We start from the raw sequence: 22570 nt of genomic DNA on the forward strand, positions 1-22570 counted from the left end.
ATTTTTTCAATTCTGACCTGTGTCACTTTATGTGGTAATAACACTGGAACACTTCAACGGATCCCAATGATTCTGAGATTGGTTTCATGACATATTGTACTTCATGATGGTGGTAAAATTTGTTCGATATGACTTGTGTTTTATTGTGAAACTATCGGAAATTTGGCAAAAACTTCATAAATTTCAAACTTTTAATTTTTATGCCCTTAAACCAGAGTTATATCACACAAAATACAGTGGGGGAAATAAGTATTTGATACACTGCCGATTCTGCAAGTTTTCCCACCTATAAAGAATGGAGAGGTCTGTCATTTTTCTCATAGGTACACTTCAAGCGTGAGAGACAGAAACTAAAAAAAAAACAAGTTGCTTGATTTTTATATAATTAAATTGCATTTTATTGCATGAAATAAGTATTTAGTCATCTACCAACCAGCAAGAATTCTGGCTCTCACAGACCTGTTAGTTTTTGTTTAAGAAGTCCTCCTACTCTGCACTCATTACCTGTATTAATTGCACCTGTTTGAACTCATTACCTATATAAAAGACACCTGTCCACACACTCAACCTCTCCACCAAGACCAAAGAGCTGTCTAAGGACACCAGGGACAAAATTGTAGACCTACACAAGGCTGGGATAGGCTACAGGACAAAATGCAAGCAGCTTGTTGAGAACGCAACAACTGTTGGCACAATTATTAGAAAATAGAAGAAACACAAGATGAGTGTCAATCTTCCTCAGCCTGGGGCTACATGCAAGATCTCACCTCGTGGGGTAAGGATGATTCTGAGAAAGGTCAAGAATCAGCCCAGAACTAAATGGGAGGACCTGGTCAATGGCCTAAAGAGAGCTGGGAACACAGTCTCAAACATTACCGTTAGTAACACACTATGCCATCATGGATCCTGCAGGGCACGCAAGGGCCCCCTGCTCACACCAGCACATGTCCAGGCCTGTTTGAAGTTAGCCAATGACCATTCTGGATGATCTAGAGGAGACATGGGAGAAGGTCAGATGAGACCAAAATAGAACTTTTTGGTATCAACTCAACTCGCCGTCTTTGGAGGTAGAAGAATGAATACAACCCCAAGAACACCGTTCCAACCGTGAAGCATTGTGAGGGAAACACCATACTTTGGGGGTGCTTTTCTGCAAAGGGGACAGGACGACTGCACCGTATTGAAGGGAGGATGGATGGGGTCACGTATCGCAAGATTTTAGCCAACAACCTCCTTCCCTCAGTAAGAGCATTGAAGATGGGTCGTGGCTGGGTCTTCCAGCATGAAAATGACTCGAAACACACAGCCAGGGCAACTAAGGAATGGCTCAATAAGAAGCATTCAAGGTCCTGGAGTGGTCTAGCCAGTCTCCAGACTTGAACCCAATAGAAAATCTTTGGAGGGAGCTGAAACTCAATGTTGCCCAGCGACAGCTCCGAAACCTGAAAGATCTGGTGGAGTGGGCCAAGATCCCTGCTGCAGTGTGTGCAAACCTGGTCAAGAACTACAAGAAATGTCTGACCTCTGTAACTGCAAACAAAGGTTTCTGTACTAAATATTAAATTCAGTTTTTTTATTGTATTAAATACTTATTTCATGAAATAAAATGCTAATTAATTATGTAAAAATCATACAATGTGATTTTCTGGATTTTTTTTACAATTTTGACTCTCACAGTTGAAGTGTACCTACGATAAAAATTACAGACCTCCCCATTCTTTGTAGGTGGGAGAATTTGCAAAATCGACAGTGTTTCAAATACGTATTTTATCCACTGTAGTTAATAAATAACATTTCCCAAATGTCTACTTTACATCAGCATCATTTTTGAAACAATTGGCTTATTTGACAGAAAATACCCAAAAGTGACACTTTTCTAAAAACTGCAACCCTCAAATTAATCAAAACCACATTAAAAAAAAATAACATTTCACTTTTTTTTTCACAAAAATGTTACTTTAACCCCATTTTTTTATACTTACAAGGGTAACAGGAGAAAATGAACCTCAATATTTGTTGTGCAATTTCTCTCAAGTAGGCAGATACAACAAAAGGCGATAAGACCTGTCCTCATTTGCCAAATATATGGAAAATATGCACAATATCAATAGGTCACATTAATAATATGTATCCAAATATGGAAAGGATACAAAATGCAAGATTAAGTACAAGCTGTGACTAAACAAAAACACACACCACAGGTCACATAATCTGTGGGTCACATAAATAATATAAACCCAAATGTGCAAATAGCGCAAAGAGAAGCAATATAACAAAATACAAGGTCATAGTCTAGCTGAAAAACACAATCATATATAACATGCATATTAGAAGTCTGAAATACAAGTGCATCTCACTAAATTAGAATATCATCAAAAAGTTAATTTATTTCAGTTATTCAATACAAAAAGTGAAACTCATATAGAGTCATTACAAACAGAGTGATCTATTTCAAGTGTTTATTTCTGTTAATGTTGATGATTATGGCTTACAGCCAATGAAAACATAAGTCATTATCTCAGTAAATTAGAATACTTTATAACAACAGCTTGAAAAATGTTTTTAAAATCAGAAATGTTCACCTACTGAAATGTATGTTCAGTAAATGCACGCAATACTTGGTCGGGGCTCCTTTTGCATCAATTACTGCATCAATGTGGCGTGGCATGGAGGCAATCAGCCTGTGGCACTGCTGAGGTGCTTTGGAAGCCCAGGTTGCTTTGGTAGCAGCCTTCAGCTCGTCTGCATTGTTGGGCCTGGTGTCTCTCATCTTCCTCTTGACATTACCCCATAGATTCTCTATGGGGCTAAGGTCAGGCGAGTTTGCTGGCCAATCAAGCACAGTGATACTGTTGTTTTTAAACCAAGTATTGGTACTTTTGGCAGTGTGGACAGGTGCCAAGTCCTGCTGGAGAATGAAATTTCCATCTCCACAAAGCTTGTCGGCTGAGGGAAGCATGAAGTGCTCTAAAATTTCCTGATAGACAGCTGCGCTGACTTTGGTCTTATTAAAACACAGTGGACCTATACCAGCAGATGACATGGCTCCCCAAACCATCACTGATTGTGGAAACTTCTCACAAGACCTCAAGCAGCTTGGATTGTGTGCCTCTCCACTCTTCTTCCAGACTCTGGGACCTTGATTTCGAAATGAAATGCAAAATTTACTCATCTGAAAAGAACACCTTGGACCACTGAGCATCAGTCCAGGTCTTTTTCTCCTTGGCCCAGGTAAGACACTTCTGCCGTTGTCTATTGGTCATGAGTGGCTTGACACAAATAATGCAACACTTGTAGCCCATGTCCTTGATACGTCTGTGTGTGGTGGCTCTTAAAGCAATGACTCCAGCAGCAGTCTACTCCTTGTGAATCTCCCCCAAATGTTTGAATGGCCTTTTCTTAACAATCCTTTCAAGGCTGCGGTTATCCCGGTTGCTTGTGCACCTTTTTCTGCCACACATTTTCCTTCCACTCAACTTTCCATTAATATGCTTGGATACAGCACTCTGTGAACAGCCAGCTTCTTTAGCAATGACCTTTTGTCGCTTGCCCTCCTTGTGGAGTGTGTCAATGACTGCCTTCTGGACATCTGTCAAGTCAGCAGTCTTCCCCATGATTGTGGAGCCTACTGAAACAGACTAAGGGACATTTTTAAACGCTTAGAAAGCTTTTGTTGGTGTTTTTTGATAATTATTCTAATTTACTGAGATAATGACTTTTGTGTTTTCATTGGCTGTAAGCCATACTCATTAACATTAACAGAAATAAACACTTGAAATAGATCACTAGCATCGGCGTCTCTGCCCACAGCTAGGCAGAGACGCCGTCCCTCTCACCTTCCCGCTCCTGGCGCGGCGTCCTCCTGCGCTCCCCTCCTCACTGCTGCCGGCGCGCGCTCCTCCCCGGGCTCTGTGCTTAGGGCGCGCGCGCTCCCCCTCTCTTAAAGGGACCGCGCGCGTCGTCCTAAGGAGTCCCCGGCCAATGGCCGGAGGACCTCCCATATATAAGGCACCTCCTCCAAAATGGAGGTGCCCGAGCAAAGTTGTTTGCACTGTGTCTGATCTTTGCTTCAGCCCTCAGGTCCCGCTGCTAGCCTGACTCCTTGTCCTGCCTGCCAGCCTGTTATCTGCCCGTTACCTGCCGAGCCTGCCAGCCTGCTCACCTGGAGCGCTCACCTGTTACCTGCCTGTTACCTGCCTTGGCTATCAGACCGCTCACCTGGGAGCACCCGCCTGTTACCTGCTGTGTCCGTCAGACCGCTCACCTGGGAGCGCCCACCAGTTACCTGCCAGTTATCTGCCTCGTCTGTCTACCCGCTCACCTGGGAGCGCCCACCAGTTACCTGCCAGTTACCTTCCTCGTCTTTCAGACCGCTCACCTGGGAGCACCCACCTGTTACCTGCTGTGTCCGTCAGACCGCTCACCTGGGAGCGCCCACCAGTTACCTGCCAGTTATCTGCCTCTTCTGTCTGCCCGCTTACCTGGGAGCACCCGCCTGTTTCCTGCCAGCCTGCCTGGAGACCCTGCCGTCACTTGCTGTGACCACCTTCCTGGTAAACCTAAAGACTGCTTCTTGCCCTGCTTTCTCGAACTGTGACCACCTGTCAGCTACCAGATACTTCCGCCTACTTTCTGTGTCCATCCGCCATCTGACCCGTGGGAGCCACCTGCTCTCTTACAAGGTCGTCCCCAGAGTAGCACCTGGTCCCTCAGCCCGGATCCTCCCTGGTCACGGTGTCGTTAGCTGCCGTACGACCAGGGTCGGTTCGGGTGGATACTTAGTCACGCCCCTCTGGGTCCCTCCTTGCACCTCGTCACAGAGGTTCCACCACCCGGACCCGGACCCGTAACAGTTAGCTCGGGCCATGGAACCCGGTGGCCCCCAGATCTCCGATCTGCACCAGGAAGTCTTACGTCAGAGAACTCAGCAGGAAGTGGTACTGTCCTATCTACGGTCCGTTAACTCTCGTCTAGGCGCATTGTGTGATTCGTCTATGTCTACCTCTGGTCCAGCCGTGCCTATTCCTGCGGTACCGCAATCCAGTCCCTTCATGGCACCCGGCTATGGACCTCGGCTTCTGGCACCTCCACGCTTTGCCGGCGAACCCGCTTTAGCTCGGGGTTTCATAAACCAGTGCACCCTGCACTTTGAGCTATTGGCATACCAGTTCATCTCCGACCGGGCCAAGGTGGCCTTCATCGTGTCCCATCTCACTGGGGAGGCCCTGGCATGGCTAAATCCTCTGTGGGAGAGAGGGGACCCCCTGGTGTCCGACCTGCCGTCTTTCCTCGCTGCCTTCCAGAAAGTCTTCGATGAACCTGGACGGAAAACCTCTTCTGCCTCCTCTCTGCTACGTCTCCGCGAAGAGAGTCTCACCGTGGGCCAATATGCCATACGGTTCCGTACCCTCGCTTCTGAGCTTGCCTGGGAAAATGATGCCCTGGTGTCCGATTTCTGGGAGGGTCTTTCCGGCCGGATTAAGGACGAGTTAGCTGGCCGGGACATTCCTACCACCCTGGATGACCGGGTGTCACTAGCTACCCGGATTGACATCTGGTTCCAAGAACGTGCCAAAGAGACTACCCGGGAGGAAGACTTTTCTCGCTTTGCTCCTACTTCCCTGAGACCTGCCTCTCAACCAGTCACTCCCCGGGCGCACTCGCCTGAACCTATGCAGATCGACCAGACCAAGATGGTCAAATCTCGCCAAGAATCACGCCGAGCCGAGGGAAGCTGTTTCTATTGTGGCAGTAAGGAGCACTTCATCCGTTCCTGCCCGGAAAAGCCGGGAAACGCCAGTGTCTAGGACCGCTCGGAGAGGTCGTCCTAGACAAAAGTAAGCCCTCTCCGTCTCTGACTTTGTCTGTCTCTATCGCCTGGGGAGAAAACCGTCACTTTGAACTCGCCCACCTGGATTCTGGAGCTGCTGGAAACCTCATCTCCCAGTCTTTGGTAGAGAGATACCGTATTCCCACCAAGCCCCTGGCTGAACCATTGTCAGTCGCCTCCGTGGATGGAAGACTTCTCCCGGTGACCATCCTGCTCGTCACTGAACCCATAACCCTGCAGGTGGGAATGCTGCACTCTGAGGAAATCTCATTCCATGTGCTGTCCGGACTCTCTCACTCCCTATTGCTTGGTCTACCCTGGCTACAGATACATGAACCCGTATTGAACTGGCGATCCGGTGAAGTACTCCGGTGGGGACCAGACTGCCATAAGACCTGCCTGGTCCCGGTCCGCCCAGCTCGCCCTCCGCCTACTCCAGCTAATCTACCCGGTCTCCCGGCTCCATACTGGCCCTTTGCGGACGTCTTCGGTAAAAAGGAAGCAGAGACGTTGCCACCCCATAGGCCATATGATTGCCCGATCGACCTGGTACCTGGCGCCACTCCGCCCCGTGGGCGTATCTACCCATTGTCTGCGGCCGAAACCCGGGCCATGTCTGAATACATTGAAGAGAATCTGGCTAGGGGATTTATTCGAAAATCTACCTCCCCGGCTGGAGCCGGATTCTTCTTTGTCAAAAAGAAAGACGGCTCGCTACGTCCCTGTATTGACTATAGAGGACTCAATCAAAACACGGTAAAAAACAAATACCCCCTGCCTCTCATCTCCGAGTTGTTTGATCGCCTCAAAGGCGCCAGGATCTTCTCCAAGCTGGATCTTCGGGGAGCATATAACCTGGTTCGTATCCATCAAGGAGACGAGTGGAAGACAGCATTCAATACCCGGGAGGGTCACTATGAGTACCGTGTGATGCCCTTCGGTCTCTGCAATGCTCCCGCCGTCTTTCAAGAACTGGTCAACGACATCTTCCGCGATCTCCTGTACTCCTGCGTGGTGGTATACCTGGATGATATCTTGGTCTTCTCTCCAGATCTCCCCACACACCAGAGGGATGTTCGTCAGTTCTGCTTAGGCTCAGGCAGAACCACCTCTATGCCAAGTACGAGAAGTGCCTCTTCAACCAGACCTCCCTCCCATTCTTGGGCTATGTTATCTCCCAGACAGGCTTGCGAATGGATCCCGAGAAGCTCTCTGCTGTCCTGAGGTGGCCCCGTCCGGAGGGGTTGAAGGCGATACAGTGATTCCTGGGCTGCGCCAATTACTATCGTCTCTACATCCCACACTTCTCGTCCCGGACTACTCCCATATCTGCGCTCACCCGTATGGGGGCTAATCCCAAGGTATGGTCGCCCGAAGCCGAGGAGGCCTTTCTTTCCTTAAAGAAAGCCTTCGCCTCTGCCCCAGTCCTGCACCGTCCGGACTGTAATAAACAATTCTACCTGGAGGTTGATGCCTCCGGAGCCGGAGCCGGAGCGGTACTCACCCAAAAATCTTCTACCGGGAGAATGGTAACCTGCGGCTTCTTCTCCAAAATCTTCTCCTCGTCTGAGCGCAACTACTCCATAGGAGACCGAGAATTGCTAGCCGTCAAATTGGCGCTGGAGGATTTGCGCTACCTGCTTGAAGGGGCTCTATACCCGGTGATCATCTACACGGATCAGAAAAATCTGGCATATCTCCAAAATGCCCAGAGACTTAATCCGCGTCAGGCCCGGTGGTCTTTGTTTTTTGCCCGCTTCGACTTCATCTGACTTTTCCGCCCGGCGGACAAGAATGTCAAAGCTGATGCCTTGTCACGATCCTTCCTGTCCTCCGATCAAGAGGAAAGCCCTATGCACATCATCGACCCCTCCAAGGTGATGAATGTGGCCCCCTTGGATCTGACTCGTCTTCCACCCTGTAAGACGTTTGTAGCTGTACCAGATCGTGAGAAGGTTCTTCGCTGGGGTCATTCTTCTAAACTAGCTGGCCATGCTAGCCAAAAGAAGACCTTCCTGCTCATTACCCGGCATTACTGGTGGCCTACTCTGCGTAAGGATGTTGTAGACTTCGTCACGGCCTGTTCGTCTTGTGCCCGCAACAAAGTTCCAGACATCTACCAGCCGGTCATCTTCTGCCCCTTCCCGTACCCGCTGCTCCATGGCAGCACATTGCTATGGACTTTATCACCGACCTTCCTGTTTCTGCCGGGTGTACAGTCACTTGAGTGGTCGCTGACCGCTTTTCTAAAATGGCCCACTTCATTCCCCTGCCTGGTCTCCCATCTGCACCCGAGCTGGCTAAGGACTTTATCCACCACATTTTCCGTCTCCATGGCCTACCCCTCAACATCGTGTCGGATCGAGGGGTTCAGTTCACCTCACGCTTCTGGAGAGCCACATGTAAGCTGTTGGACATCACCCTGGATTTCTCCTCCGCTTACCACCCACAGTCCAATGGTCAAGTGGAGCGGATCAATCAGATCCTTACCAGCTACCTCCGGCACTTTGTTAATGCCCACCATTCCGATTGGGTGGACCTCCTACCTTGGGCCGAGTTCTCTTATAATAACCATGACAGCGAATCCTCTTCCAAGTCCCCGTTCTTTATAGTTTGTGGCCAACATCACCGGATTCCGGTTCCCATCTCCGCTTCTGTGGACAACCCTGCTGCGGAGTCTCTTGTCAGCGAATTTTCTACCATTTGAGAGAGTACTAGGTCCGCTCTTCTTCTGTCTTCCGAGCGGATGAAGAGATATGCTGATAAGAGACGTCTGCATCCGCCTCTATTTCGTCCAGGAGACAAGGTTTGTCTCTCCTCCAAACATGGGCGGCTCAAAGTACCCTCCTACAAGTTGGGTCCTCGATTCATCGGTCCTTTCGAAGTCCTCAGGCAAATTAATCCAGTAGCCTACAAATTAAAACTCCCGGCCACCCTACGCATTCCCAACTCCTTCCACGTATCTCTCCTCAAACTCGTTATCCTTAACACTTTTTCCAACAATCCAGGTACTCCTCCTGCTCCGGTTTCTGCTGAGGACGTCTTTGAGGTAGAGAGTATTCTGGCCACCAAAAGGGTAAGGGGGAGAACTTTTTTTCTGGTGGATTGGAAAGGGTTTGGTCCTGAGGAGAGAATATGGGAACCCAGGGAGAACATCAACGCCCCGCTTCTTCTTGAGAAATTTCTCTCTGGCCTAAAAAAGGGGGGGCCTAAAGGGGGGGGAACTGTAGCATCGGCGTCTCTGCCCACTGCTAGGCAGAGACGCCATCCCTCTCACCTTCCCGCTCCTGGCGCGGCGTCCTCCTGCGCTCCCCTCCTCACTGCTGCCGGCACGCGCTCCTCCCCGGGCTCTGTGCTTAGGGCGCGCGCGCTCCCCCTCTCTTAAAGGGACCGCGCGCGTTGTCCTAAGGAGTCCCCGGCCAATGGCCGGAGGCCCTCCCATATATAAGGCACCTCCTCCAAAATGGAGGTGCCCGAGCAAAGTTGTTTGCACTGTGTCTGATCTTTGCTTCAGCCCTCAGGTCCCGCTGCTAGCCTGACTCCTCGTCCTGCCTGCCAGCCTGTTATATGCCCGTTACCTGCCGAGCCTGCCAGCCTGCTCACCTGGAGCGCTCACCTGTTACCTGCCTGTTACCTGCCTTGGCTATCAGACCGCTCACCTGGGAGCACCCGCCTGTTACTTGCTGTGTCCGTCAGACCGCTTACCTGGGAGCGCCCACCAGTTACCTGCCAGTTATCTGCCTTGTCTGTCTGCCCGCTCACCCGGGAGCGCCCACCAGTTACCTGCCAGTTACCTGCCTCGTCTTTCAGACCGCTCACCTGGGAGCACCCGCCTGTTACCTGCTGTGTCCGTCAGACTGCTCACCTGGGAGCGCCCACCAGTTACCTGCCAGTTATCTGCCTCGTCTGTCTGCCCGCTCACCTGGGAGCACCCGCCTGTTTCCTGCCAGCCTGCCTGGAGACCCTGCCGTCACTTGTTGTGACCACCTTCCTGGTAAACCTAAAGACTGCTTCTTGCCCTGCTTTCTCGAACTGTGACCACCTGTCAGCTACCAGAGACTTCCGCCTACTTGCCGTGTCCATCCGCCATACCGGTCAGTCCCAGCCATCTGACCCGTGGGAGCCACCTGCTCTCTTACAAGGTCGTCCCCAGAGTAGCACCTGGTCCCTCAGCCCGGATCCTCCCTGGTCACGGTGTCGTTAGCTGCCGTACGACCTGGGTCGGTTCGGGTGGATACTTAGTCACGCCCCTCTGGGTCCCTCCTTGCACCTCGGCACAGAGGTTCCTCCACCCGGACCCGTAACAATCACTCTGTTTGGAATGACTATATATAATATATGAGTTTCACTTTTTGTATTGAAGAACTGAAATAAATTAACTTTTTGATGATATTCTAATTTAGTTTGATGCACCTGTATATTGCTTGGAGTGTTCCCAACACAAGGCCTAAATAAGCCTTACAAACCTATAGATGTGGAACCTAAGACATGACAAAAATGAAATGAGGACCAATGACCCTACTCGTATCGCCACACTTGTTGTTGCTTCCTCAGGGGTAAGGATAACTGTATTCCGCATGGTATCACTTTTATATACATACAAATTTAAAAATATAGGAATCACGTGTCTAATAATTAATTACCGGAGAGAGGCAAAAATCACAGCATGCTGCGTATAGCTGCGTAAAATGGCTGAGACTCACCAATTCAAGTCAATGAGTGCGAGAAAGAAACGTGTGCTGTCCGATTTTTACACACGCATCTCAAAGGAAACCCGACATGTCATCAGCCAAGTACAGTAAATTCACAGACCGGACCGTCAGAATAGAATAAATATATACAGTGGATTGCGAAAGTACAACTGTGAACATTTGGTTTTCTTTTTATTGTGAAGCAAACAACAAATAGGACAATATAATTGAAAACTTCAGTGTTCATAACTATTCACCCCCTAAAGTCAGTACTTTGTAGAACCTCCTTTTGCAGCATTTACAGCTGCAAGTAACTTTTGATAAGTCACTATGAGCTTTCCACATCTTGCCACTGGGACTTTTGCCCATTCATCAAGGCAAAACTGCTCCAGTTCCTTCAAGTTAGATGACCGCTGGTCCCAGGCATCAGCTGATGAGAGAGTATTACTCTTATCAACCTATGCCTGCTGTCGCTGATAACAGTGAGAGCAGGCACATCAGATGGGAATATTCATCAAATAATTAATATTAAAAAATAGTAATTAAAAAAAAATGACGTGCGGTCCCTCTATTTTTGATAACTAGCAAGGGCAAAACTGATAGCTGCGGGCTGCAACCCCCAGCTGTCAGCTTCATCATGGCTGGTTATCAAGAATAGAGGAGTCCCACGCCGTTTTTTTAAATTATTTAAATACATTTTTATTTGACAAGCTGAAGCATACAGCTGGGGGCTGGTATTCTCAGACTGGGAAGGGACTATGGATATTTTCGCATGTGGGATATCAAGCGCTTTTCCAAGCGATTTTAGCATCATTTGGAAAAGTGCTTGACAACTTGGTCACACTATATAAATCCATGCAACCGGCATGGATTTATATAGTGTGACCAAGTTAATAGTTAAAAAAAGAATAAAAATGGTAAAAAATAATTAAAAAAACATTATACTCACCTTCTGATGGCCCCCGGTCTCCTCCAGTGCATCCGGTGTCTTGGGCCGCACGTAGTGGTGTAAAAGGACCTTCCATGACGTCATTTAGTCATGTGACAGGTCACGCCACCGCCGACGTCAGCGGTCGCGTGACCTGTCACATGACTAAATGACGTCATGGAAGGTCCTTTTACACCATCGCGAGCCACCGGGGAGCCAGGACGCACCGGAGAGAAGACTGCGGGCGATCACAAGGTGAGTATAATGTTTTTTTTTTATTTTAGATTCTTATTTTTTTACAGGTACTATGGTACCCGGACCTGGATGAGAGTCTCCTCTTTTCCAGAGCCGGGTACCATCCGCACATTGAATTTCTTAATATCCGCATGTGCACATGTAGTCATGCGGATATTATGCGATTCAATGCAAGTCAATGGTGGCAATTACGCCGCTTTTCCACAAAAATGATGGACATGCTGCGGATTTTTCCGCAATGATAATCCGCAGTATAAATTTCCGCAGCATGTGCAAAGCATTCTCAAAGCACAATCGTTAACAATCCTGAAAAGTAGGAAGAATGGGAAGCATTTAAGGAAACCAGGATGGATGAACACAGAACTTAAACACATGCTAAAAAGAAAGAAAGAACTGTTTATCAAATGGAAAGAGGGAAGCATATCTAAAGAAGATTATAATGCAGTCTGCAGATCCTGCAGGGCACGTATCAGGTTAGATAAAGCTGACAATGAATTAAGGCTTGCAAGAGATGTCAAAAGCAATAAAAAAGGATTTTGGGGGTATGTCAAAAGTAAAGGAAAAGTAAAAAATGCTATAGGATTTTTACAGGATGAAAATGGTGAAATGGTAAGAAAGGATGTTGAGAAGGCCGAACTTTTTAATTCCTATCTTTCATCTGTTTTCTCTCAGAAAGAAAATGTAACATCAACTGATCTTCACTGTCCTATTAAAGGAATAGAAGAATCCAGGTTATCTGTAACAGAAATATTGTGAGGAAATATTTAGCTAACATAAATGAGTTCAAGTCTCCAGGTCCAGATGAATTGCACCCCAGAGTACTAAAGGAGATCGTAGAAGAAATTTTAGAACCACTCTCCATAATCTTTGAAAATTCTTGAAGAACAGGAGAAGTCCCAGAAGACTGGAGAAAAGCAAATGTTGTTCCTATCTTCAAAAAGGGGAAGAAGGTGGAACCAGGGAACTATAGGCCGGTGAGTCTGACTTCTATACCAGGAAAGATCTTTGAACAAATTATTAAACAACATGTATGTAAGTACCTGGATAAGAATGAAGTGATTAACCAGAGTCAGCATGGGTTTGTAACTAACAAGTCATGTCAGACTAACTTAATTTCCTTCTATGACAGAATCACTGACTGCGTGGATCAGGGAAATGCTGTAGCTATAGTGTATATTGACTTCAGCCAAGCATTTGACAAAGTATCTCACACCATCCTTATTGAAAAAATGACCAAGTATGGAATGGACAAGGCAACTGTTAGGTGGATTCATAACTTGCTTAGTGATCGGACTCAAAGAGTAGTCGTAAATGGCTTCACATCCTGTTGGATGAATGTCTCAAATGGGGTACCACAGGGCTCTGTCCTGGGTCCTGTATTGTTCAACATCTTTATCAATGATTTAGATGAAGAAATTGAGGGTAAACTGATTAAATTTGCTGATGACACAAATCTAGGAGGGATAGCTAATACTAGAGAAGAGAGAGAGAGGATTCAAAAAGACCTAAATAAACTGAAGCAGTGGGCAGCAACTAACAGAATGGTTTTTAACAGGGAGAAATGCAAAGTACTACATCTGGGCAATAAAAATGAAAAAAGCATATACAGAATGGGAGGAATAGAGCTAAGCAACAGTACATGTGAAAAAGACTTAGGTATACTAATAGATCATAGACTGAACATGAGTCAAGAGTGTGATGCAGCAGCAAAAAAGGCAAATACAATTCTGGGATGTATTAATAGAAGCATACAGTCCAGATCACGTGAAGTCATTATCGCACTTTACTCCTCTTTGGTCAGACCTCATCTAGAATACTGTGTTCAATTTTGGGCACCACATTTTAAAAAATACATCGACAAACTGGAGCAAGTTCAGAGAAGAGCAACCAGAATGGTGACCAGTCTGCAAACCATGTCCTATGAGGAACGGTTACAGGATTTGGGAATGTTTAGCTTGCAAAAATGAAGACTGAGAGGAGACTTAATAGCTGTCTACAAATATCTCAAGGGCTGTCACATTGTAGAAGGATCATCTTTATTCTCATTTGCACAAGGAAAGACTAGAAGAAATGGGATGAAACTAAATGGGAGGGGACACAGATTAGATATTAGAAAAAACTTTTTGACAGTTAGGGTGATTAATGAGTGGAACAGGCTGCCACGAGAGGTGGTGAGTTCCCCTTCAATGGACGTCTTCAAACAGAGGCTGGACAGATATCTGTCTGGGATGATTTAGTGAATCCTGCTTTGAGCAGGGGGTTGGACCAGATGACCCTGGAGGTCCCTTCCAACTCTACCATTCTATGATTCTATGATTCTCATTGGGGACCATGGGGCACGTACTACCAAGCATTTTTTAAGCGTTTTCGCTGCAGAAATTCCACGGCAAAAACGCTTGAAAAATGCATAGTGGGCACACAGCCTAAAGGTGTTCGTGTCTTTATTTCAATTAACCCTTTCGCGCCAGAGCCTGTTTTCGCCTTCGTGAAACTGTCACTGTAAATCTGACCACTGTCACTTTATGAGGTAATAACTCTGGAACACTTCAATATATCCCAGTGATTTTGAGATTGTTTTTTGTGACATATTGTACTTCATGATAGTGGTAAAATTTGTTCGCTATAACTCATGTTTATTTCTGAAAATATCGAAAATTTAGCGCAAAATTAGCAATTTCCAAACTTTAGATTTTTATGCTCTTAAACCAGAGAGTTGGCACACAAAATAGTTAATACATAATATTTCCAACATGTCTACTTTACATCAGCACAATTTTTGAAACAACTTTTTGTTAGGAAGTTGGGTTAAAATTTGATCAGCAATTTCTTATTTTTCCATCAAAATTTACATTTTTTTTACGGACACATCACATTTGAAGTGACTTTGATGGGCCTATATGACAGAAAATGCCCAAAAATTACACCATTCTAAAAATTGCACCCCTCAAGGTGCTCAAACCACACTCAAGAAGTTTATTAACCCTTCAGGTGCTTCACAGGAATTAATGAAATGTGGAAGGAAAAAATGAACATTTTACCTTTTCCCACAAAAATGTTACTTTAACCCCAAATGTTTCATTTTCACAAGGGTAACAGGAGAAAATGCACCATAAAATGTGCTGTGCGATTTCTCCTGAGTTCGCTGATATCCGATATGTGGTGGAAAACTACTGTTTGGGCGCTAGACAGGGCTCAGAAGGGAAGGATCATCGTTTGCATTTTGGAATGCAAAATTGTCTGGAATCGATAGCAGATGCCATGTAGCTTTTGGAGGGCCCCTGATGTGCCTAAACAGTGGAAACCCCCCCCACACAAGTGAGCCCATTTTGGAAAATAGACCCTTTAAGGAATTTATCTAGATGTGTGGTGAGCACTTTGAACCTTCTGGGGCTTCACAGATTTTTATAATGCTGAGCCGCAAAAATTAAAAAACACATTTGTCCTACAAAAATATTATTTTTACCCCAATTTTTTCATTTTCACAAGTGTAACAGGAGAAAGTGGACCATAAAATTTGTTGTGCGATTTCTCCTGAGTATGCCGATACCCCATATGTGGTGGAAAACTACTGCTTGGGTGCCTGGCAGGGCTCAGAAGGGAAGGAGCATCATTTGACTTTTGGAATGCAAAATTGTCTGGAATTGATAGTGGACGCCATGTTTCGTTTGGAGAGCCCCTGAGGTGCCAAAACAGTGGAAACCCAACACAAATGAACCAATTTTGGAAACTAGACACCTCAAGAAATGTATCTAGATGTGTGGTGAGCACCTTGAAACCTCAGGGGCTTCATAGAATTTTTTTAGTGTTGAGCTGTTAATATAAAAAAAATCAAATTTTTCCCACAAAAATGTTGTTTTAGCCCAAATTTTTTTATTTTCACAAGGGTAAAAGGAGAAAATGGAAGCCAAAATTTGTTGTGCAAATTTTTCTTAGTATGCTGATACCCCATATGTAGTGGAAAACTACTGCTTTGGCGCACGGCAGGGCTTGGATAGGAAGGAGCGCTATTTTGGCTGAGATTGGTTGCGGACTCCATGTCACATTTGAAGAGTCCCTGACATGCCAAAACAGCAGAAATCCCCACAAGTGACCCCATTTTGTAAACTACACCTCTCAAGGAATTCATCTAGGTGAGTAGGGAGTATATTTAACCCTCACGTTACTGGTATAACATTGGGCTGAGTAAATTAAATATTACTATTTTTTTACACTTAAATGTTGCTTTGACCTCAAGTTTGCAATTTTCAAAAAGGGTAATGAGAGAAAATGTTATCCCATAAATGGTCGAAAACTACTTTTCAGGCACAGTGCAAATCTCACAAGGGAAGTATTGCCATATTACATTGCAGATTTTACTGTTGTGGTTTGCAGGTGACATGACCCACTAGGAGAGCCCCTGAGGTCCCAGAACAGCAGAAATCACCATAAGTGACTGCATTTTACAAACTACACCTCTCAATGAATTTATCTAGGGGTGCAGTGATCATATTGACACCACATGTGACTCACAGAAATTTATACCATTGGGCGGTGAAGAAAGAATAATTATATTTTTATCACCAAAAAATTGTTTTAGTCCCAGATTTTACATTTTCACACAAGGCAATGGGTAAAAATGGTGCCAAAATGTGTGACACAATTTCTTCTGAACGTGGCAATACCGCATATGTGGCTGTACAGTACCGCTCAGCCATACGATACGGCGAGATTCCGTAGGGACGGAGCACTATTTGACTCTTGGAGAACAAATTATTGTAGAATAGTTTGCGGACTCCATATACAGAGCCCCTAAGTGCTAGAAGAGCAGAATCCTCCCTCAAGTGACCCCATTTTGGAAATTATACCCCTTTGGGAATTTATCTACAGGTGTAGTGATGATTTTGACTCCATGGGTGTTTTCCAGAAACAAGAAGCAGTGGATGTTGCTGAGTGAAAATTGCAAACTGCTGTTGGAGTGACCAGTACGCTGTGGTGACAATAACTTTGTAGTGACCAGTACGTTGTGCCAGCTCATGCTTCTGGAGACATAAATTAGGCAGGCTCTCATCGCTACAGAAATGCCAAAAGTGGACCCTAAATGTTGTTTAGGCATTCTGTGGGGCTCAGGAGGGAGGGGGTCATTTGGATTTGGGAGCACAGGATTTTCTGAATTTCGTTTGGGAGGCAAGGGCCATTTTGCTTTTCCAGAGCCTTTGTGCTACCAGTAAAATGGAAGCCCCCTATATTTCCGTTAACAGATGACGGACCAGAGTGGGGACTTGCTTTTTTTTGTGGATTGAGTTGAAGCTTTTATTGGGAACGTTTTACATAACGTTTTGGATCACATTTATCCGGCGCTCTATGCTGAGCACTTACATCGGGGTTTCCATCTAAATCTCCAAGTGATGTAATTCAGATGAAACCCCCAAGGGATCTATTCACTATACTGAGGCAGCCTCATCACAGGGAATAATTCACCGGGGAATATCCATTACATACTTCAGAGATCTACATGGATTCCCCGGTCTAAGCACTCAGCGCGGAGCGCAGGATAAATGAGAGCTGAGCCATACTGCCTTGTTTTTGGAAGCAGAATGAACAAATCAACAGCTGGTGAGGAATTGGTTTTATTTATTTTTTATGCTATTCCTCTTGCGGTATAAGTGATTCGGTGACTTTATTCTTCGGCTCGGTGCGATTACAGCGATACCAGATTTATATTGGGTTTTTATGATTGGGAGCTGTCACACACTAAAAGATGCTTTTTTGCAAAAACTAGTTTTTGCATCGCCATATTTTGAGAGCTATAATTTTTCCATTTTTTGGCCGACAGAGTCAGATTAGGGCTTGTTTTTTGTGGGACGAGTTGACATTTTTATTGGTACCATTTACGGGTACACAACATTTTTTGATCGCTTTCTATTCCGTTTTTTGGGAGACAGAATGAACAAAAAAACAGCAATTCAGGATTTGTTTTTTGAGGGTTTTTTTTAATGCCGTTCCGCATTTTGTAAAATTGATAAAGCAGCTTTATTCTTCGGGTCAGTACGATTACAGCGATACCACATTAATATAGTTTTTTAATGTTTTGGCGCTTTTACACAATAAAAACTATTTTACAGAAAAAATAATTCTTTTGCATCGCTTTGTTCTGAGAGCTATAACTTTTTTATTTTTCCACTGATGACATTTTTAGCATTACCATTTTTATTTCCATTTGGCTTTTTTATAGCATTTTATTCCACTTTTTGTTTGACGGTATGATGAAAAAGCATTGTTTTTTGCTTTTTTTATTTTTTATTTTTTACGGTGTGCACAGAAGGAGTTAATTAGTGCGACTGTTTTAAAGATTGGGTTGTTCCGGACGCGGCGATACCAAATATATGTACTTTTTTTGTTTTTGCATAAATATACGGATTAATTGGTTAGATTTTTTTTTTATTCATTTATTTTGTGATTATTTTTTTTAATTGTTTGAAAATATTTTTATACTTTTTTTTACATTTTTACTTAGTCCCTGTGCGGGGCTTGAATTTTTATTTTTCTGATCACTGGTCTCATGAAATGCAATAGATATGTATTGCATTGCACGAGACTTGACAATTTTACACGGTCAGATCTCCTGTCAGACTCAGCTGCTGGTTGAGCCTAGCAGGCCACCGTACATGGCGGACCTGGAAGTCATCATGTGACCTCCAGCTGCCGTGACAACGCCAGATCTTATCACAGGGGCCGTCGGAAATGTGAGTGGACGACCCCCTCTCCCTATCAGTATCTTCTAAATGCCGCAATCGCTATGGATCGCGGCATCTAGAAGATAACAAAGGGTTTCACATCATTGGGACCTGATCCAATCAGGTCCTGATGATGTTACCTATCAGATCTGTCACTCTGCACAGGAATCGCAGCGCTTGAAGGACCCTCGGGGTCCTGAGCACTGCGTGCCTCCAACCGTTCATAGACGTCGGTGCTGCACAGAGTCCAGCAAGCACCGACGTTTATGTACAGTGGGCGATCGGGAAGCGGTTAAAGGACTTTATACTGGGTGTTGTTTTTTTTACACTCTGACTATGGGGTTAGTAATAAGGGCGTCTTACTAACCCCTGAGCTTCATGTTAGGTGGCAATAGAAAGCTGACATCAACCCCACAAATATTACCTCACTTGCTACCACACCAGGGCAAGTGGGAAGAGCGGATGCTAAGGGCTGATATTCTTAGCCTGGGAGGGGGGAAAATTTCCCTGGCCCCTTAAATGGCTATTAATATCAGCTCATAGCTGTCTGTTTAGCCTTGGCTGGTTAGGATTAATAGGAGTGCCCTACGTCAATTTTTTGTGGGATCCCCCTGTAAACTAGCCAGTAAATGCTAAGCATACAGCTGTAAGTTGTTATTAATAGCCCTGAATATTAGCCAGAACGCTAATGTTCTGGGTCCATACCGGACACCCTGTGCTGTGTGCGATACACACCCCGAACATGTTCTGTAAAGTGCAAGTGAATCGGCTGCACCCAATAAACTTGTTTAGAGGTTGCGTCGCAGCCAATCAACAACCTTTACGATTGTGGGCACTTCCTGCTCAATCACAGCCATGTGAAGTATTAAAATGACTGTAATAGGCCAGTGCAGCATATGAGACAGCCTGTATAAAGGCCGGATCATGGGTTGCGCCGCCATTATCAGCATTCTGTATGTGAGGAGAATAGAGTGCAGTACAGTCTAGTGTTATACAGCCCCTATTTTCTGTTTTCACAGCCCGATTAGAGCCCTCGTTAAAGCCACTGGCAAATTGTACATTGGGAATACGCTCCAGGTGTGAGGTGTGTAATACAGACTCTGTATCTATCTCCTATACATTATGCTCTACTTTTGTATATATCTGCCTAACTTTGCTATGTTATAAGGGTGCATTATTATACACTGCTCAAAAAAATAAAGGGAACATTTAACAGAATATAACTCCAAGTAAATCAAACTTCTGTGAAATCAAACTGTCCACTTAGGAAGCAACACTGATTGACAATCAATTTCACATGCTGTTGTGCAAATGGAATAGACAATAGATGTAAATTATTGGCAATTATCAAGACACACTCAATAAAGAGTGGTTCTGCAGGTGGGGACCACAGACCACATCTCAGTACCAATGCTTTCTGGCTGATGTTTTGGTCACTTTTGAATGTTGGTTGTGCTTTCACACTCGTGGTAGCATGAGACGCACTCTACAACCCACAGTAGTTGCTCAGGTAGTGCAGCTCATCCAGGATGGCACATCAATGCGAGCTATGGCAAGAAGGTTTGCTGTGTCTGTCAGCGTAGTGTCCAGAGGCTGGAGGCGCTACCAGGAGACAGGCCAGTACACCAGGAGACGTGGAGGGGGCCGTAGGAGGGCAACAACCCAGCAGCAGGACCGCTACCTCCACCTTTGTGCAAGGAGGAACCGGAGGAGCACTGCCAGAGCCCTGCAAAATGACCTTCAGCAGGCCACAAATGTGCATGTGTCTGCACAAACGGTTAGAAACCGACTCCATGAGGGTGGTATGAGGGCCCGACATCCACAGATGGGGGTTGTGCTCACAGCCCAACACCGTGCAGGAAGCTTGGCATTTTCCACAGAACACCAGGATTGGCAAAGTCGCCATTGGCGCTCTGTGCTCTTCACAGATGAAAGCAGGTTCACACTGAGCACATGTGACAGACGTGACAGAGTCTGGAGACACCGTGGAGCATGATATCTTGCTTGCAACATCCTTCAGCATGACTGGTTTGGCAGTGGGTCAGTAATGGTGTGGGGTGGCATTACTTTGGAGGGCCGCACAGCCCTCCACGTCCTCGTCAGAGGTAGCCTGACTGCCATTAGGTACTGAGATGAGATTCTCAGACCCCTTGTGAGACCATATGCTGGTGCGGCTGGCCCTGGGTTCCTCCTAATGCAGGACAATGCCAAACCTCATGTGGCTGGAGTGTGGCAGCAGTTCCTGCAAGATGAAGGCATTGAAGCTATGGACTGGCCCGCTCGTTCCCCAGACCTGAATCCGATTGAGCACATCTGAGACATCATGCCTCTGTCCATCCACAAACGTCACATTGCACCACAGACTGTCCAGGAGTTGGCGGATGCTTTAGTCCAGGTCTGGGAGGAGATCCCACAGGAGACCATCCACAACCTCATCAGGAGCATGCCCAGGCGTTGTAGGGAGATCATACAGGAATGTGGAGGCCACACACAATACTGAGACTCATTTTGACTTGTTTTAAGGACATTACATCAAAGTTGGATCAGCCTGTAGTGTGTTTTTCCACTTTAATTTTGGGGGTGACTCCAAATCCAGGCCTCCATTGTTAGAACCTTCCTGTTAGTTTTTTTCTATTTTGTGGTCACGTGACCTGCTGCCTATTTTTTCCAGCTCCGCCCTTCTGACTTTGCTGGACTTCAGTGTTACTTTGACTCTTAATCTAGCCTGGTGCTTTGTACCTATCTCATTAGTTTGCTTGGTCCTTGGACCTCTAAGTATTTTTGTCTGTTTGTCTTTTTGCTCCACTACAACTTCTGCTAGGAGGTGTCCAATTTTGTCCCAGTCCTTAGTACTTTTAGGGACCCCTCCCTTATATCTATAGGTCTGCGTTCAGACTAGCTGAGGACGAAGGTGGGTCTGTTCACAAGGAACAGGTTGCCCGCTGCATTCTAGGGAATCAGCTTAGTCCTATTGTAGGGACAGTTTTCCTATCTTTCCTTAGTTCTTGTAGCAGATCATAACAGTAAGTCCAGCCCAAAATCAAAAGAAAAAATCCTAAGGAACTAGATCCGAAGATCAGCATGGTGTCTGTTCAGGAATTGGCTTAACGCCTACAGGGATTGTCTCTTGAAGTGGCCGAGCTCCAGCAACACGTGAGTAGCTGTCCTGGAGCGCATTTTGTTGAACCGAAGGTAGGACTGTCTGATTTTTTTTATGGTAAACAACAAGATTTTTTTTCCTTTAAAAATGCTTGTTTATTATATTTTCGTTTGAGACCCAGGTCCTCTGGGAATGAATCACAGCGCATTGGGTTTATCATGTCACTTTTGCGCAAGGAACCACAGGGGTGGGCCTTTTCTCTCCAACATAATGATCCGTGTTTTAGATCAGTGGAAGATTTTTTTTCTGCTATGGGTTTGTTGTATGACGATCCTGATCGAGTCTCTTCTGCTGAGACACAACTGAGACGTTTAAAGCAGGGGTCAGGGGATGTTGAAAATTATTTTACACACTTCCGAAGGTGGTCTTCTGAAGTGAGATGGAATGATTCGGCGTTAAAATGTTTGTTTCTTGCTGGTCTAAGTGGAAGGGTTAAGGATCTGCTGATTGCTTTCCCTGCACCTGGAAACTTGCAAGAAGCCATGCAATTAGCTATACGGGTGGACAGGAGACTGCGTGCCAGGGTTAATGAGGAGAAAACTCCTGCTATGGCAGTTCCTAGTGATCAGAGGGTCTGCTCGGACGACGGAGAACCGATGGAGATTGGGGCGATGCCACTCCGCTCTCAGGAAAAAGACCGCAGGTTTTCCAAGGGATTGTGTTTTTACTGTGGTAAATCTGACCATTTTGTTAAGAACTGTGAGCTTCTGTTAAACAAAGAAAAAAAAAAGGTCAGTTGCGCCCGTATTGCTTGTTTAAACTCTAAGGGAGTATTTCTTTCAGGGAGTACCTCATTGCAGGAGGAGTTGATTGAATTTCAGGTTTTTGTGGATTGTGGTTCTACACTGAATGTGATTGATAAGGGATTTTTGGAAAAACTTAAATTGGAACCTAAACCTTTGTCATCTCCTATTTCTGTGGTTGCTGTTGATAACACTCCTTTGAAATGTGTTACTCACAAGGTTTTTGAATTTCCCCTCACTATTGATGGTA

This window comes from Phyllobates terribilis, unplaced genomic scaffold, assembly GCF_046119375.1.
Source record: "Phyllobates terribilis strain yellow unplaced genomic scaffold, ASM4611937v1 Scaffold_1__5_contigs__length_1240528914, whole genome shotgun sequence".
In the NCBI taxonomy this organism is placed as follows: domain Eukaryota; kingdom Metazoa; phylum Chordata; class Amphibia; order Anura; family Dendrobatidae; genus Phyllobates; species Phyllobates terribilis.